This window comes from Pan troglodytes, chromosome 13, assembly GCF_028858775.2.
Source record: "Pan troglodytes isolate AG18354 chromosome 13, NHGRI_mPanTro3-v2.0_pri, whole genome shotgun sequence".
NCBI classification, from domain to species: Eukaryota; Metazoa; Chordata; class Mammalia; order Primates; family Hominidae; genus Pan; species Pan troglodytes.
The window spans coordinates 77192852-77212286 of NC_072411.2; the positions used below are offsets into that span (position 1 = coordinate 77192852).

The 19435-nt window shown below is 40.1% G+C and overlaps 1 protein-coding gene and 1 non-coding gene across 35 annotated transcripts in view; both read right to left on the reverse strand.

The window, feature by feature from the left end:
- The window catches only part of ATF2 (activating transcription factor 2), a 97348-nt gene extending 84189 nt beyond the window's left edge, over positions 1–13159 (reverse strand). For 3 of the 34 annotated variants that reach the window (XR_010149645.1, XR_010149649.1, XM_063790161.1), the window contains exon 1: positions 11860–12066. The gene's annotated coding sequence lies outside the window, so the exon portion shown is untranslated. 34 annotated transcript variants of the gene reach the window in all.
- On the reverse strand, positions 11444–11519 carry MIR933 (microRNA mir-933). The gene has a single exon (NR_036009.1). It is a non-coding gene; the product is annotated as a microRNA mir-933 (primary transcript).
- Positions 13160–19435: the final 6276 nt, after the last annotated feature.

Here is a 19435-nt window from a genome sequence, read left to right on the forward strand (position 1 = left end):
TGGTGAAACCCCATCTCTACTAAAAATACAAAAATTAGCCAGGCGTGGTGGCGGGTGCCTGTAATCCCAGCTACTCGGGAGGCTGAGGCAGGAAAATTGCTTTAACCTGGGAGGCGGAGGGTGCAGTGGGCCGAGATTGCACCATTACACTCCAGCCTGGGTGACAGAGCAAGACTCTGTCTCAAAAAAAAACAAAAACAAAAAAAAACAAAAAAAAAAGGACTACAGATCCAAAAATAAGATAGATTCCTGGGTTATCCAGGTATCTAATCAAGAGACCTCAAGAGCTGAGAACTTTCTCCATCTGGAGTCAGAGATTCAGCCAGAAAAAGAAGTCAGACAGGTTAGAAGCATGAGAGGGATTTGACCTGCCATTACTGGAGGGGGCCACATGGAAAGCACTTCAGCTCCTGGGAGAAAAGACCAGCCCTTGGCTCATAGCCAGTAAGGAAAGAGGGACACAAAGAAAGGAAAGACCTACTGAATTCAGCCAACCACCTGAATTAACTTGGAAGTGGATTCTTCCCTAGAGACTCCAAAAAGGAATGCAGCTCTGCCAACGCACTGATCTTGGCTTTGTAAGTCCCTAAGCTGAGGACTCGGTTGGGCCTGCCTGGACTTCTGGCCTACAAAAACTGTGAGACAATAAATCTTTATTGTTTTAAGATGTTAAGTAGGTGGTAATGTATGAGTCAGAAACAGAAAATTAATACGGTAAGAAGAGTTGTAAGGTACCAGGAAGATGGACTTGTGCCCCACGACTTCAACAGCAGCACCACCTTATAGACACAGGGTATTTTTTTTCTATTTTTGTAACATTTTATATAACTCATAAAACAGCGTTTGTATAAAAATTCACATAAAGTTTCTAAAGGGCATACAATTTCCAGCAATGTCCTGGGTTTTCGTGAAATTCAGTTTTCTAAAGATGCACTCAAATCAATGGCAAAATGCAGACATTATGCAATATTTCATTGTCTTTGGTAAAACTATTCTCATTATTTTGTCTCCTCACAGTATTAACTCTGAAATCCACTTTGTGCAGGATCTGCCATTACTAGGATGTCAGAAAAACAATAAGGCTGGATCTGTAAGAGGCAAGTTATTTCCAAACAGCAGTAATAGGACCTTGGCCCCCATCCCCACTTCATGTATCTATGCAGTCTATCTACACAGCCAGGCAGGGTGAGAGCTCACAATGACCAATCAGGAGTCTTGAGATCCCCTCTCGACTGGGCAAGAAGCAAACGTCTGGGAGGAACATTGGAAACTGAGGCCATCTCTACAGGAACCCAAGTGGCCATGCTGTGGTGTGGTCAGGCCAGCGACTCTTACCAATTAAACAGCCAATATGTTCACCACTAAGTAGATCCTATTGATTGGTTGATGATTGCTGCTGATGTGGCCCCTTTCCCACAAACATAAAAAAATAAAGGGAAGATTTGGGGCCAACACTGAAGGGGGAGGGGCACGCTAGCACAATGACACTAGACACGACTTTATTCCCTGTCAAACATCTGTTATCATGGGCTGGGCACGGTGGCTCATGCCTGTAATCCCAGCACTTTGGGAGGCCAAGGTGGGTGGATCACAAGATCAGGAGTTTAAGACCAGCCTGGCCAAGATGGTGAAACCCTTTCTCTACTAAAAATACAAAAATTAGCTGAGCATAGTGGCAGGCGCCTGTAATCCCAGCTACTCAGAAGGCTAACGCAGAGAACTGCTTGAACCCGGGAGGCAGAGGTTGCAGTGAGCCGAGATCGCGCTACTGCACTCCAGGCTGGGTGACAGAGTGAGACTCTGTCTCAAAAAAAAAAAAAACACCAATATTTGTCATCATGTAGGCACAGCCAAGGTGAACTGAAGCAGGATACGAACACTCAGTACATTCATGACTATCTTCATACATTCCTGAAATGATCCTAGAGATCACCTTGGGAATAGCAAAGTGGTCATAATAACAAACCTAAATCAAGGAGTTTGAAAACCTGCAGCCACGACCTAGTAGGACTTCACTTGCCTCTCAAGACTAAAGTATTTTGAATTCAGGATTTTTTTTTTTTTTTTTTTTTTTTTTTTTTTTTTTGAGACAGGGTCTTGCTCTGTAAGTACAGTGGCCCAACCATGGCTCACTGCAACCTGGATCTCCTGGGCTCAAGTGATCCTCCCACCTCAACCTCCTCAGTAGGCGGAACCACAGGTACACATGCCACCACACCCAGCTAAATTTTTTTTGGAGTGACCGGTCTCACGATGTTGCCCAGGCTGGCCTTGAATTCCTTGAGCTCAAACTCTTATTGTAAATTATTCAGGGATAATTTTAAAATGGATAACTTAAAATGGATATTTTAAATGGATAATTTAAAATAAGAGTGCCTTAAAGCTTCCTGATCCTACGGCAAGAAGCAAACGTCTGGGGGGAACACTGGAAACTGAGGTCATCTCTACAGGAACCCAAGTGGATATTTTAAATGGATAATTTAAAATAAGAGTGACTTAAAGCCTCCATTAATCAAGGCAATGATCCTCCTGTATTAGCCTCCCAAAGTGCTGGGATTGTAGGTGTGAGCCACTGCCCCTGGCCAGGAAAATTTTAAATTGTATGATTACACTATGATCCTCTACAGTAAAAAAAAAAAAAATACATTTCAGGGCTATCAAAATATATAAAAGTAACATACGTAAAATACACAGAATAGTGCATGACACTAAAATAGTATTTATTAAGTTCATAAATTTTACTGCATTTTACTTTGACTTTAAATGTACATTTTTCTAATGCCTAATAAATACCTAATCTTACTATCTTCTTTATTTTTAAGGCCAGAAACTGAACTACATACTCAGTTTGACTTTTAGACATAAGAGTTTTGGCCAGGCATGATAGCTCAACCCTGTAATCCCAGCACTTTGGGAGGCCAAGGTAGGCAGACTGCTTGAGGTCAGGAGTTCAAGACCAGCCTGGTCATCATGGAGAAACCCCGTCTCTACTAAAAATACAAAAAAATCAGCTGGGCGTGATGGCGGAGACTATAGTCCCAGCTGCTCAAAAGGCTGAGGCATGAGAACTGCTTGAGCCTGGGAGGTGGAGGGTTCAGTGAGCTGAGATCCTACCACTGTACTCCAGCCTGCGTGACAGAGCAAGACTCCGTCTCAAAAAAAAAGAAGTTTTATATTAATCTTTAACCCATGATTCTGACGCTATCTGTAAGTTTATTTGATATATAATGTTTAGTTCATCAATTTAGGTAACTCAAATTCATCAGCTGAGAGAAAAATATTAAGCCCAATGTTAACAAGGAAAGCAGCAGTATTTTTTCCCCCACTCACAGCAGACATGAGAGAGGTCCTTCACACAATTCCCAAGAGTATACTAAAATTTTGATGAAATTTCTCAAAGTTGATGGTACACGTAAAAAGTATCACAAACTTCTCCAGACTGTATTATGAGTATGTGAATAGTGAAATCAGTTCAATATCTCAAAAATATTCAATTAAAATCAGTAGTCCAATTTTTAAATTAAACATTTTTTAAGTGAGTCTTGATTATTCCTAGGCAATGTAAAAAAAGCAAGTAGTTTTATAGTTTAAAATTATAATAGAATAACAGATACATAAATACAAAAAATTTACAGAGTAATAATTATGAATATAAACAACAGTAGCACAAGTTGTGCTAATAACATCACTTTAGATTTGGTAACAGAATTATGTGGTCTAAGGTCCATAGCATTATTTTTGCCCAAGGTAGGTGATAAAATACCTTTCATTGCTTTTTTTCTCCTGAGAAACTTATTTTTTGTAAAAGCAAAAAGAAAATAGAAATAGAAATTCAGTTCTCCAAGAATTACAGTAATTCACAGTCATCACCATTATTAAAAATACATCAATAAAAATTTCTCATTATGAAGAGGGCACAAATAAAATACACTACAGGCTTGGTGTGGTGGCTCACGCCTGTAACCCCAGCGCTTTGTGAAGCTGAGATGGGAGGATTACTTGAGGCCAAGAATTCAAGACCAACCTGGGTAACATAGTGAGACTCCATCTCTACAAAAAATTAAAAAATTAGCTGGGTATAGTAGCACATGCCTGTAGTCCCAGCTACTCGGGAGGCTGAGGTGGGAGGATCGCTGAAGCCCAGGTGTTTGAGGCAGCAGTGAACTACGACTGCACCACCACACTCCAGCCTGGGTGATAGAGACCCTGTCTCTAAAAATGAAATAAAGTAAGACTATGGATTATGTACTATGCCCATTAAAACAATGATAAGCTCACCTCTTTCTTTCGTTTTCAAAGTATGTCAAAATTCAAGTAAGTAAAGTGTATTACTACAAAAAATATCCCTCTACCCAAAATCCATATATCAACAATCATTAAAACCTACCTAACAAATGATAAAATATTTCACTGATTCTCAACTTTGTGGCCAAAAATTGATAGTGTAGTTATAATTGTATAATTAGCAGAGACTTCAAAACAACTTTAGAACTGTGGTATTTTAATCATAATCTCAATTCCACTATGGGGAAGGAGAAATGAAAGGTTTCCCTAGAATGTTTATAATGGGATTGGTGGAGTAGAAGAAAAGAATAGTTGGGGTGGGGAGCAGCCTGTAATCCCAGCACTTTGTGATACTGAGGTGGGAGGATCGCTTGAGCCTGGGAGTTTGAGACCAGCCTGGGCAACGGCAAGACCCCATCTCTACAAAAATTTAAAAACTAGCTGAGTGTGGTGGCATGTGAGTGTGGTCCCAGCTATTTGGGAGGCTTAGGTGGGAAGATCTCTCGAGCCCCAGAGGTGGAAGCCGCAGTGAGACTTAGTCGCATCACTGCACTCCAACCTGTATGACAGAGTAAGACTTTGTCTCAAAAATACAAAGATAATTGGATTTTATGAAAATCACAGTATCATAATTTTATCATCTTAAAATAAGGATATGCTATACTGAAGGAATTTGATACAGAAAATGTCTGAGAAGGGGTACATATGGAAAAAAAATGAGACATTCTCTCAAATGAATTTATGAAAATTCTAAGGTGGCATGTTCCTCCACAAATTATAAATTCTTAGGGAAAAACAACTTTGTTGCCAAAGCTACCAAGTAGATGGTTGCTGTACTGCTTTCAAGCTACAGCACAAGCATGCCTGGAGGGCTAGGCTAGATTATTTCTGAATGAACTTCAATAATAATTCCCACAACATATACTGAGTACTCATTAAGTTCTTGACACTGTATTAAGTATTGTATATATATTACATGAATGCTCACAGCAAGACTATGAGTTAAATTATTCTCCTTAAAGAGAAGGAAATTGAGGCAGAGAGGTTATATAATTTACTCAAGATAACACAGTAAGTGGTAGACCCCTGACAATGTGGCTTTTAATAACTATCCTAAAATATTGATTACACACTTAACTATGTGCCAGAGACAAAACTCAGTCAATTTGGCTATCATATACTCATATACACTTTCTTTATTCCAAGTGTTTCCTACATGGAAATGAATTTGTCATTATAAATCTTAATAAATCATAATGACACCTTCATAAGACAGAACTACGAAATGTATAGTTCAGAAAGTAACTCTTTTTTTTTTTTTTTTTGAGACACCGTCTCGCTCTGTTGCCCAGGCTAGAGTGCACTGGCGTGATCTTGGCTCACTGCAACCTCTGCCTCCCAGGTTCGAGCAATTCTCCTGCCTCAGTCTCCCGAGTAGCTGAGATTACAGGCACCCGCCATCATGCCCAGCTAATTTTTGTATTTTTAGTAGAGATGGTGTTTTCTCACATTGGCCAGGTTGGTCTCGAACTCCTGACCTCAGGTGATCCACCCGCCTAGGCCTCCCAAAATGGTGGGATTACAGGCATGAGCCACCACGCCCAGCCCAGAAATTAACTCTTAAACTAGCATTAAAATACTCAGTGTACAAACCACATAAAACTGCATGAAATCTAAGAATTATTGTTACCAGTCTGTCAAAAGTTTTGGTAAACTTTAAAAGAAACAAAGACAGTAAAATGTCAGAAAATATGAAATACACAATATTTGTCACATCACATAGATCACTGGTAGATAAATAACTATAGTATGATATGGCCAACTAAATAATTTTAAAACTGCTAAATAATACAACTTATTCCCAGAAATAATTCCCAATTAGGTAATCACGCTTCATTAATCATAACTCCAAAGTTCACAAAAGTATGGCAAAGCTAACGCATTCATGCTCTGCTGACAGTGTAAACTTGCTCAAGTCTTTGGGGAGGCAAAAATCTGGCAACTGTAGAAACATTTATATCCTTTGACTATTAATTCATTTGAGATTAGTATCCTATAGAAACAATTCATAAAAGAAAAAATGCACAGAGATGTTCAATTCAATGTCAAAATAGGCATAAACTGAAAACTATTATTTTCCTGTCAGGCATTTAGAACAAATTTAATACTTATTTTTCAACTATCAAGTAACAATCAAATATCATAAAGGTTATACAACATGGAAAAATACAATGCTATAAAAGTAAAATAAAACTTATTTGATATAATTCTGTAAAAACTGCAATATATATGCACAAACTAGAAGAAAACAAAAATAATGAACACAATTATTTGTTAGTATGGCAAAACAAGTTGATATATAAAAAAATTGTTCCGACACGTTTAATAAATAAAAGCAGGCTGGGTGCAGTGGCTCATGCCTGTAATCCCAGCACTTTGGGAGGCTGAGTGGGCGGATCACAAGGTCAGAAGATCGAGACCATCCTAGCTAACACGGTGAAACCCCGTCTCTACTAAAAATATTAAAAAATTTGCCGGGCGTGGCGGTGGGTGCCTGTAGTCCCAGCTACTTGGGAGGCTGAGGCAGGAGAATGGCATGAACCTGGGAGGCGGAGCTTGCAGTGAGCCAAGATCGTGCCACTGCACTCCAGCCTGGGCAACAGAGCGAGACTCTGTCTCAAAAAATAAATAAATAAATAAATAAATAAAAGCAAACATACTAGCCCAAACAGTAAAATTAGAAAAACCAAAGCTATAACATTGGAGCAAAGCTAAAGAAATTAGAATGACAAAGGTTTCGGTTCTGCTAGCAAACTAAAGAATATTTAGGGAATACATTTATAAATTTATGGTCAATATTATAGATAAAAATACTATATATTACAAAAATAACCAAAGTCCATATGGTATTTTGCCAATTACAATTATTTCTCCCTGTCTTTCCCTACCAATCTTGTTGAGAATCTCTGTGGTAATAAGCCACTACTACTGTTGGAAGTATTTTGTATTCCTTGGGTAGAAAGGCAAAAAAGTGGCTGAGAACCACTATCTTTGTTAAGATACAGAATGCAAATATGGGTGAATAGGCAAAGCCCCCAAAACATTGTTTACATCTCTTCTTTACTGTCAATGTCCAAATGCCAAGGAAAAAAAATCAATAAACATACTTAAAAAATGAAAATGATGCTGGGTGTGGTGGCTCATGCCTGTAATTCCAACACTTTGGGAGGCCGAGGCAGGTTCGAGACCAGCCTGGCCAACATGGTGAAACCCCGTTTCTATTAAAAATACAAAAATTAGCCAGGTGTGGTGGCGGGCACCTGTAATCCCAGCTACTCAGGAGGCTGAGGCAGGAGAATCACTTGAACCTGGGAGGCAGAGGTTACAATGAGCTGAGAGCAGCACTGCACTCCAGCCTGGGTGACATAGCAACTCCGTCTCAAAAAAAAAAAAAAAAAGAAAAGTGAAAATGAATACACTAGTTTCAAGGTTGCCAACAAGAATAAATTGAAAAGATATATATAATGAATTCATATTTATTTATAATTATATAATATGTAACATTAAATACACCTGTAATACAATGTGTAAAAATAGGCCCAGGTGCAGTGGCTCATGCCTGTAATGCCTTAAAAGTGAAAATGAATACACCAGTTTCAAGGTTGTCAAAAAGTCTCAACAAATTGAAAAGACACATATAATGAATACATATTTATTTATATTTATATAATATGTAACATTAAATATATTTATATTATAAAATAATGTGTAAAAATAGGCCTAGTGTAGTGGCTCACGCCTGTAATCCCAACACTTTGAGAGGCCAAGGTGGGTGGATCACTCGAGGCCAGGAAGTCGAGATCAGCCTGGCCAACATGGTGAAACCCCATCTCTACTAAAAATACAAAAATCAGCAGGGAATGATGGTGCACCCCTGTAATCCTAGTTATTCGGGAGGCTCAGACAGGAGAACCGCTTGAATCCGGGAGGTGGAGATTGCAGTGAGCCAAGACTGCACCACTGCACTCCAGCGTGGAAGCCAGAGGGAGACTCTGTCTCAAAAATAAAATAAGATAAAATACAATTACTGATGGCCTTAAAGATCCACAAATTTCCTTGATTTTCTATGAAACTATCTTATACCTTACTATATAACCTTTTAACCTTGAGAAACATAACAAAGGAAATAAAATGTTCTCTGGGGTTTTCCTTCAAATAGAAATAGGTGAATACTATCCTACTACTTCAACATTAAAACTTACATAAAGAGAACATGCAGCATTTTAGACAAGTTCTTAGCCTTGAGGAACAGGTGTGAGTATAAGATAAACACAGAAATACTAAATTAAACTCCAGATTATAACAATACCAAGTGAATTTTTTGGTTTTTGTTTTGTTTTGAGATGCAGTCTCATTCTGTTGCCCAGGCTAGAGTGCAGTGGCACAATCGGCTCTCACTGCAGCCTCCTGCACCTAGGTTCTAGCGATTCTCCTGCCTCAGCCTCCCCAGTAGCTGGGATTGCAGGCGCCTACCAACGTGGTTTCACCATGTTGGCCAGGCTGGTCTTGAACTCCTGACCTCAGCTGATCCACCTGCCTCAGCCTCCCAAAGTGCTGGGATTACAGGCGTGAGCTACCACACCTGGCTAAGGTGGGATTTTTTTAGGGTACATTTTAATTATACAAAATAACCCAACAGGTGCTATATGCATTGACTTTTATAAAAGTCAGTTGAATATTGATTATTGCTATTCACTGAATTTTTAACGAGAGGTTCTGATGAAAATCTGGTTTTCATAAGGGAGACTTCAACTACTTTATATTCTCCAACGACATTTTAGTAAGAATAAAAAAGAGAAAGAAATGCCTACTTATAGGCATATTTCATATTGGAAGGAAAAGCCTTTAGACAAAATTAGTAGAAAAAGCACACATTGGTGAGATTGTTTACCTGATCTAACATGATCTAACAATTTACCAGACAAGAACGTATGTATCATTAAAACCCAAGTTTTCCAAAATACAAAAATTTGGGTAGAAAAAATGTACATTATTTTTTGAAGAGTTAATGCTACTTACAGATAGATGTTTGATGTATGGCATATTTTTCAACCATACTCATAGAGCTTTCAGATCCTGAATACCAATAAAGACCACCCCAACCCCACTATTTGTTAAAATGCTGACAACCATTTCTACTAATTTATTTATTTGAGACGGAGTCTCGCTGTGTCGCCCAGGTTGGAGTGCAGTGGCGCCATTTCGGCTCACTGCAACCTCCGCCTCCCAGGTTCAACAGATTCTCCGCCTCAGCCTCTCGAGTAGCTGGGACTACAGGCGCCAACACACCCAGCTAATTTTTGGTATTTTTAGTAGAGACGGGGTTTCACCGTGTTAGCTAGGATGGTCTCGATCTCCTCACCTCATGATCCGCCCCACTCGGCCTCACGAAGTGCTGGCATTACAGGCATGAGCCACCGCGCACGCCCAGCCTCTACTATTATCTTAGCTTAAAAACAAAAAACGCCAAAGAAAAAAGTGCAGGAATTCCTGGGTTACATATTTAACTAATAAAAACACAGTGCCCCAAATACGAAATAAACATTCGGATAAGATATTTTAAAAAGGATTTTCAGGAAATGCACCCGGAGCTATAGAAGGTATTATGTACACTACACATACAAAAAAAAGTCCCTGAAAGCTCCTTCCTAACTGACAATTAAAATACATAACAACTAAGTTCTAAATTTCCACGATATTACATTTTAAATCAGTTCTTAAAACTTAATGGCAGTAGCATTCTCTCAAAGCAAGATTAAACGTCTTAGGAAGGCAACATACACATCATGGTAAATTTGGAAGATTCTCAGAAACTCTTTTACACATCATGGTAAATTTGGAAGATTCCTAGAAATTATTTTACAAAGACGAGGATTCTTAACTATTACACAACTACTGATGGCCTTAAAGATCCATGAACTTTCTTAATCTGCAGAGGGGAATCTGTATATTTAAAACATATTTTACAAGGATGTTCCTAACATTTTTGAAACAAAGTTTTTACGGTGGATTCCTCAAGTAAGGGAAAAAAAATTAATACATGATAAAACTGCTTCTGTGTTTGTACTTTAAGACACTTAAACCTGTAGGTTTGACTTTTTAACAAGCTTTTATAAATAAAGCTTTACCTTCATAATTTTGATTCAAGAGACCAAAGCTATATGGCTATTTAAAGATTAGAACGGCTGTTACAGTGATAACGCCAGTGGTCATGTTTCTTCAAATAGGACAAAAAGTGTGCTCAAAGGAAGTCAGTTTTTGTTCTGATTTTAAATGTATATCTTAAATGCATGCATTGTGACCGTCTCCATAATTTAAAACCTCTAAGAAATTTAAACTTTCACATTATAATTTAGGGATTAGTCAATCCCTTAGTACCAGTTAAATAATAGCCAGGAAAGCATTAGAAAACCTGAAGGTACATGTAAAGAAATGCTTTACATCACTATTTAAAATAGGTGTTGAATTTTAAGAGAAACATTTCTTTCACTAAAATTTCTGATGCCTAAGGTCCATCAGGAGTAATCTCTTTCACTCCATGATATTCACAGTAGTTTTGCTCTTGGCCTCACCAGTTTTAAGACTCTCCATTAAAGAAAGCCAATTTTATACTACCTAGGGGCACAAAAATAGTTCCCAGCTCCTCCTTTTTCCTCCTAGGTTCGGTTAAACGAGCGAACATAGAAAACACGTACACACACTCCCTTTCGGCCCTGGTCCCTAGGGCATTGATAAAAAGCAAATTATTTCTTTACATACGCTCTGCTGTCCACCCAGAGATTTAAAAAAAAAAAAAATAATAGGGGAAAATACCAGAATCAGTCTGCACCCACACCTAAGCCCCGCCCCACCGGGAAAAAGCTGGGGGTAGCGGGATTGTGGGGGTAGCGGAAAGGACGGAAAAGGCCGAGACTTCCAGCTCCTAGGTTCTCCACACCATTCTTTCCTTCAAGCTGCACCGCAGCCAGGGACCCTGATTCTATTTTCAGCCGCGCCTCCCGATCCTCCTCCCCGCCACCATCACCAATACACGGTCCTCAATCGCTTGAATACTGGGTGGGGAGACCAGAGTGGGCCCTCTCCCCGCCCAACCCAAGGACTGTGGGTGGGAGAGGTCTCCCTGCGCACACGGCTGACTCGACGCGCGCCCCGAGGACCTCTGAACTGACCCAAGTAGGGTGAAGATAATTCGGAGGGAGGGGTCTAAGAGGGAGCCGTTATTCCTTTTTCCTCTGCCTTAGGAAAGCGCGCGAGAGGGAGGGGCCGGAACAACGAACGCTGGTTACCTAACGGTCCGGCCCAGCCAGTCAGGTTCCCAAAGCACACACCGCGCGGGCCGCCGAGGTGGCAGCACAGCCACAATCGCCCCAAGGGCTAAGGAGCACGTCAGGAGCACCCGAGGTGATGGGAAACGGGGGGTGGGGACTGTGCTGAGCGACGTCGCCATGTTAGCGCCTTCTTTCTCCGTATCCCTACAGTCTCCAGCCCTGCTGACCTCTGCCCATCGTTACTCACCTTTCCAGGTCACTAGTTCATGATCCTTTCGGTCACCCGCGAGCCCTGAGCACAGCCGTGTTTACAAAGCACCCCTGGAGGAAAAGCCTGAACGGCACTTTAAAGGCCACGGGCTCCCACAGGCTTCCGTCCTCTCTCGCGAGATCGGACTGACAACCCCCGCCCGCCCGCCCCGCTCCCGGCATCCCCACCTTCCTTCTGGCGCCCCTCCCCTTCACCCACACGCCCCTTCTTGCCTTCCTTCTGAGGGAGCGCCTCCGAGTCAGGTGATTCCGTCAGGCTTAAGGAGAAGAAGGCGGGTCTTCGGCAGGGCGGGTAGGGGGGACGGGCACCAAAGAGCACTCGGGCGCTCATGATTGGACAAGGAGCCCGAAGGGCGGGAAGCAGTTCTGGAGGGGGCGGGACCAGAGGGCCCAAGGAGCGTTACTTCTGTAAACCTGGAGCTGTGGAAGACTGTGATTGGCTGTCGGCTGGAGGAGGGCGCGGGTGCAGGCGGCGGTGGAGGGCTAGGCAGGGCTTTGGCGGTGTGAGGGGAGGAAAGGTGAGCTCCGGAAAGGCTGCTAGAGGGAAAGCAAGATGGGTCCTCCGAGCCCAGCCCCAGGAGCCGGGTGTCTCCGTTTCCGTCACTTCCCAGCACTAGGTAGGGAGGTGGGTAAAAGTAGGCTGCGTTCCTCAGCCCACCCCTTGGCTCCCCGGGAGCCTGAGGCGGGGAGCTTCGGGTTAGGTGAGGTTTGGGGGAGGCGGAGTTTGCTGGTAATTGCCCATCCCTCTCCTCCAAAAAACCCCACACAACTTAAAGATTTTAATATTAACTGTAAGGATGTTGGTTATTCAATAAATAGGCACAAGTTGAAAAGTATGATCAGAGGCCTCTGTGAAAATTTACATTATTCAATAAAAGATTTTCAGTGTCTTATTTTTTCCATTTATTAAATACTGATTTCTAGTCTGGAACAAAATTATGAACTAGTTTATATATTAACATAAAATACACTCTCAAAATTGTTGAAAGGTTTTGGGGGATAGTATGAGAGTTAATGAGCCTGAAGTTCAAGAATGATAGCTGGCATAAAAGTGAAATTGTAATGGCATTGACATTTTAACAGGTAGGTCTCTGGACCGCATACATGTGTATAAGCCAACTCAGTCCTCTTTTAAAACTAATTTTAGTTAAGAAACATTAAGCCAAATTATTAACACTTTCCTACTTAAAATGAAAGTACTGTCCCCATATAGTAACAGTAATGTAGTAGTGCCATTGTAGTGTAACACTAATTATGTCAGCAAAACCTCACAGTTCAGATTACTCATGATGGAAATGGTGGACAAAATGTTTGATTGACATCACAATTGTTAGGTCTAGAACACATTGATTAAATAGATGCTTCTCTCTCCATCTCCCAAAACAACTAATGTGAGAAAAAGAACTACAAATGTTACGACATTTCAAAAGAAGTTTGGGTCAATTAGAATAGATTTTTTTTTTAATTGTTTTTCCATTCACGTGTATTAAAATTTGAAATTTTTTCCAGTGTTGATTCAATTGGGCAGTAGCTTTGGTTTTAAATTTCTCATTGCTACTTCTCCAGTCTGTTATCAAGCAGTTATCTACATGATGCATTCGAGAAACACATTATTTTAAAGAAAGTCTTTCAGTTCTTTTTAGACAAGAGAAGAACTGTTTAGTGATATGAACAGTACTCTGATCTGTTTTGATAATTCAGTTTTAGCTAATTTTCTAAAGAGAGGGTATACCTAAAGTGAGAAAAAAAAATAAGATAGGGGGCAGGAAACAGGTGGAAACTATGCCAATCTGTTATATATGCATTTTGGCAGCCCGGCATTTAACAAAGGGTCTCACTTTATCCACATATTTCTAGTTCCACAGCGGTTTGTTTACTATAGTTTTTCTACAAGTGGGGAAAACATTCAGCATTGTCAAAATGAATGTAGTTACCATATTCAGGTCTGAGTCCATGAACTTGTCTCACTACTTATTCATATCCTCATAAAATGCCACCCTTTTCCATCTTTATTCTCACTTTTGCATTCCTCAATATCCCCAAGAGTCCTAAAATTCTTTACAGTCTTCTCTTTACAAACGCAGGAAACTTCTTGTAGACCTCTTCTTTGCCTGTCTTGTTCCATGATACATCTACCCAACTTAGTTCTAAGAGAATTAGTGAGGGTCTAGTGAATCTCCTTTAAGAACCCAGCATGACTGCTAAATAAAACTAATATTCCTTAGATACAAAATGAGGCTATTTGAAGAAAATGCATTTCTGTCATGAAAATGTTAATAAGTAAATATCACAAGAAACAATGATGGTCTCTAAGTGCCCTCAAAATCTTCCAAATGCCACACAATGTGGTATTTCCACCTTAGTATGATAGGGCTGTTAATCCATAATCTGTTAAAACTACTCACAAAAATTCTAAAACGTGTGTGTGTATGTATGTATGTATATATATGTGTGTATATATATGTGTGTATATGTGTGTGTGTGTGTGTGTGTGTGTATATATATATCTGTTCTCACGCTGCTAATAAAGATATACCCGAGACTGGGTAATTTATAAAGGAAAGAGGTTTAATTGATTCACAGTTCAGCATGGCTGGGGAGGCTTCAGGAAACTCACAATCATGGCGGAAGGGGAAGCAAACATGTCCTTCTTCTTCACATGAATGAGTGCCCAGCAAAAGGAGAAGCCCATTATAAAACCATCAGATCTCAGAACTAACTCACTATCATGAGAACAGGATGGGGAAACCACCCCAATCATTCAATTATCTCCACCTGGTCCCTCCCATGACATGTGGGGATTATGGGAACTACACTTCAAGATGAGATTTGGGGTGGGGACACAGCCAAACCATCTCTCTCTCCATCTTCCCTTTCAACTTCCTCTCCTTCTCTCTCTAATAATTAATTTTCAGAACATAGTTTCTGTTTGTCTGCAGCTAACCAAAACATAGAAGACTACAGGGCACCCCTTATGTCTACTTGGTACAACTAATCCTAGGCTTAGGGAAAGAGCCTCTACATTTTCATGATATTCTCAGGATGCAGCCCAGTACAGTGGATTAGCTGGGATTTTATCAGTGGGATCAAGGTAGGGGTGTGTGTGGTGTGTGTGTGTGTGTGTGTGTGTGTGTGTGAGATGTGAAAGGGGTGGGAGACGCAGGACATGATTACCCCACTGATATCTGAGAAATGAAATAGGATAATGTGGCCCTAGACGTTGTACAGACATTTTGGTAGCTTCTATCTCATGGCAGATCTTTTCCTCTCTCTGCCAGCTCAGGGTCTTCCTGCACATTGCTGAAATGGCCTATGTTAAAGTTACCTCTCAGCACTTGTCCTCATCATGGAAATTTTAAGTGCAGGGATGTCTACCCTCCAACCCAAATCTTGGGTTTCCCAAAAGAATTTATAATTAATGGGGTGTGGCATTATGGGGAAAAAGGGCTATGTTTATCTTCACATCATACCAGTTAGCTTACACTAGCTTCAATAAAACCAGCCCAGAGAGAGGGAGAATGGAATTTAAGGGCCTTGTTTTCATTCTTGATGCTAATGCCACCTCTCTCTCTCATCTGACTCACCAGAAAGAGGGATTGCCATCATTATATTCTTTTTATACAATATTATTAATAAAAATAGGATCACTCCTACCTTTCATAGCTTCCCATAACTAGTCTATTTGTCAACCTGAGGCCCACGTAACACCAAAGCCATGTGATCTGTATCCTAGAAATCAAGGGAGGTCGGTCACCATATGGATCCTCCTGGGTCCTCAGACTAACATCCTGCTCGTTTCAGTTACCTTCTTACCTTGGATACAGCCTCATAGGTCAACTATGGCCAATGAGGTCAAGCATCAACCTTTACTCATAAATGCTCTCTTTACTCATAAAGCATCTATATTAATTGAGCATGAACATTCCAGGCACTGTTTCTGGCTCTGAGGTGACAACTATAAATAAGACAAAGATTTTTCAGGAGACTCTTGTGGTTGGGTGCAGGGGCAGGGGGAGACATGCTACATATATAAACAAGATAATTTAAATTGTGGTAAGTACTATGGAGAAAATAGAGCAGGGGTGTAATAACATACAATATTAGAACTTGCTTTTTAAATACAACTTTAGAGAACTTGAAAGTAACAGACACTTTAGATAGCACTAGAGCGGTCGGAGAATTCTGTGAGTTGTCCTTAAGATACAACTCTTGAGGGAAAAATACTGCGATGTCTGGCAGCCGAGAGACTCAGCCAACCTGTGTAGCTATTTGAGGAAGCAAAGCCTGGGATGCAATTATAAGAGGAGATCCTGGAGTCTCCATGGCTGGGAAGTGCTGACTAAAAGCTGTTGTTGAAGCGCCACTGACAACAATCATGGGTCCTCAGGAGTCTCTGCCATAATAAGTTGTAGGATGCTAGCTCATGCTAATGGGAGGAACAACCAAAAGCTCTTGGATTTATGAGTCTCTATTGGTCTTAGGTACTCTCTTTACTTCCTCTCTCCAATATTTAAGCTCCCTTGAGAAAGAAGATCGAAGTCACTAAATGTCTCAGAGGAGACACATTACTTTTGTCAATTCAGGAGAAAGAAGTGCAAATTCTTGCCAGGAACCTGAACCAGTTTTTAGGGAAATAATATTTTTTTGCCCTTAATAAAGAATTGGGCAAGTAACTGATGGACCATGTATTTGGGTGTTAAGTCCATAACATTGTCAGTAGAATTATACTATGAAATAACTACGTTGATATGCTCAGCATGTAGAGGAATCAACAACTCATTTATAATTTCCTATGTAGAAATCACAAAATATTTTAAAAGGCTTTGCACGTAGGACCATAACAATACAATTTTTTCCTCTTCCAAGCACCCAACATCCAAACCAAACCATATTCACTAAATTTGTCTAACAGAACTTAAAATTTACAGCAGAAGCACAAGTAGTTTATTTGGTTCTCAAATGTTATTTCCCATTTATCTACAATCCTGCCTTAAAATTAACAGCATTTACATTTATTTCTACCCAACTTCAATCACTCAGCAACTTGACCTCAAATTTTGATCATTCCTCGAGCCTACCTTATTTCCAAGATCTTGAACTCTGAAATTCTTTAAATTTCTTGTGTATTTTTTGGTTCTTATTGAAACGGCTTTTCAACATTAGTGAAACCTCTGAGCTCTTGACCCCTCTGTTATTTCAATTTATCACCTTTATTGTGTCTTCCCTTGTTCCTTACCCAGTTTGAAATGCATAGATCATTTTGTTGAACAGTGCGCTTGTTTGCTGTCTGCCTAGAGCCACTTTGACCTTCCATCATCTCTTCTTCCCAGTGCACAACCCTGATAACCCTCACTGCTCTTTACATCAGTTTGTATTAGCAAGCTTCCCAACATTGCTGGAGAGTCACAAAACTAGGTGAATGATGTTCACTACCAATTTGTTACCTGTGTGGAGCTGGGTCCCTACTGCTGCTCTGCACTTCTCTTATGCACATCTAGTCTGTGCTGTGCATACCTTTCTTCTCTTTTAAAGCCCAGATCTGTAAAATTATACCTCTTGTATTTAAAATTATATAAAAAACAAAGTTCATCATTTCCCCAAATCAGGTTTTTCCTTGTCATTGCTAACAGTCATATATATAAAAAAAAAAATCAGAGCATGGGCTTTAAGGAAGATCTGAATTTGGATCCTGACTTTGCCACTTAATAGCTATGTAATTTTGGGAACTGTTTAACCTCTGAGCCTATTTTCCTTTGCATCTTGGAAATTATTCCCAAGTTTACAGAGTTGTTATGAGGGTTAAATAACAGTATAGCTAGCACTTACTAGATGCACACACCCTCTTCTCCTAACTGGTTCCTGAGATCTAGGCATTAAATCCTACTGATACTACCTTTGCACTCTTTTTAAAATATAGTTGATCCTTGAATAAGGTTGGGTGTTCAGGGCATTGATTCCCCCCACCAGCCTCCCATGCAATAAAAAAATTTGCATATAGCTTTTGACTTCTTCCAAACTTAACTACTAACAGCCTACTGTTGACCAGAAGCCTTACTGATTACATCGTTGATAAACAAATTTTGTACTCTATATACATTACATACTGTATTCTTACAATAAAGGTGGAGAAAAGAAAATGTTAAGAAAATCCTAAGAGAAAATACATTTCTAGTACTATATCGATATCATTAAGTTTACAAGTTTACACCATCTGTTTACAAGATGAATTGTCTGTCTGAAATGGTGACAACTGCAGCTGCGGACGTCTTCTACCTATGGTGCATATCAAGCCATTCAGCTTCTTGCAATGTCATGACTTCGCGTCGTGGGACTGCTTCTAGCATCACTACTAGTACTTTGTATAGGTTCCATGGTGTTATTCAAGGTTTATAATATTGCACTAACTCAGTGAAAAATATGCAAGAACTGGCCGGGCACAGTGGCTCACGCCTGTAGTCCTAGCACTTTGGGAGGCTGCGGCGGGGTCACCTGAGGTAAGGAGTTCGAGATCAGCCTGGCCAACATGGTGAAACCCCATCTCTACTAAAAATACAAAAATTAGCTGGGTGTGGTGGCAGGTGCCTGTAATCCCAACTACTCAGGAGGCTGAGGCAGGAGAATCGCTTGAACCCGGGAGGTGGAAGTTGGCAGTGAGCCGCCATTGCATTCCAGCCTGGGAGACAAGAGAGAGACTTCATCTCAAAAAAAAAAAAAGGCAAGAACTGCAAAAGATCACTTTTTTTGTGATACACAATTTACTGGAGATGAACTGCCCCATGAAGATGAGGAGCATCACAGCATTTTAAGTGGATACTCATAACACTTAAGCTCACTACAATAGCAACAGGAGGTGGCCACTAAATTATTACAGTAATACAGTATGTTCTTCAGTTAATTTTATGCAGCTATGATTTACTCCATCTCTACGTTTATATTTCTCTCAACTGTAAATGGTACAATGTAGTCTATGTGCATGTTTTGATAAATTTGTTTTTGTAATAGATTTATGTATATTTTATGGCAGTAAATAAAGTAGACCAGTATCTACATATTTTATGCATTCATACCATTTTCTTAATTTTCTCAATTATTTTTAGGCTACATGGTTTGTCTGAGAGTTTTTTCAATTTGTTACAAACCTCAAAAAATTTTCCAACATATTGAAAAAAATCTGTGTATAAGTGGACCTGCACAGTTCAAACCCATGTTGTTCAGGGGGTCAACTGTCTTCACTGCCACCATCCTAGACTACACCTTCATTACATTTCAGCAAAGCTACTATAGTATGAACTGCTGTTCATTGCTGGCTCCAGTCCATCTCACATACTGGTCTCCTATCAACCTTTCTAAAATACAGCTCTAAACTTTGAATGACTGACAGTATCACATGAATAAAACTCACAATCTTATACCTGCCTGTTTACATAAAATGGTCCCAGTCTTCCTTTACAGCCTTATCTCACACCATTTCTGTTTCATACTCAGGGAACTCCTTGTTTCTCATGTACCAATGCTGTGCTCATTTACTTTTCCTCATGCCGTTCACTAGCCAA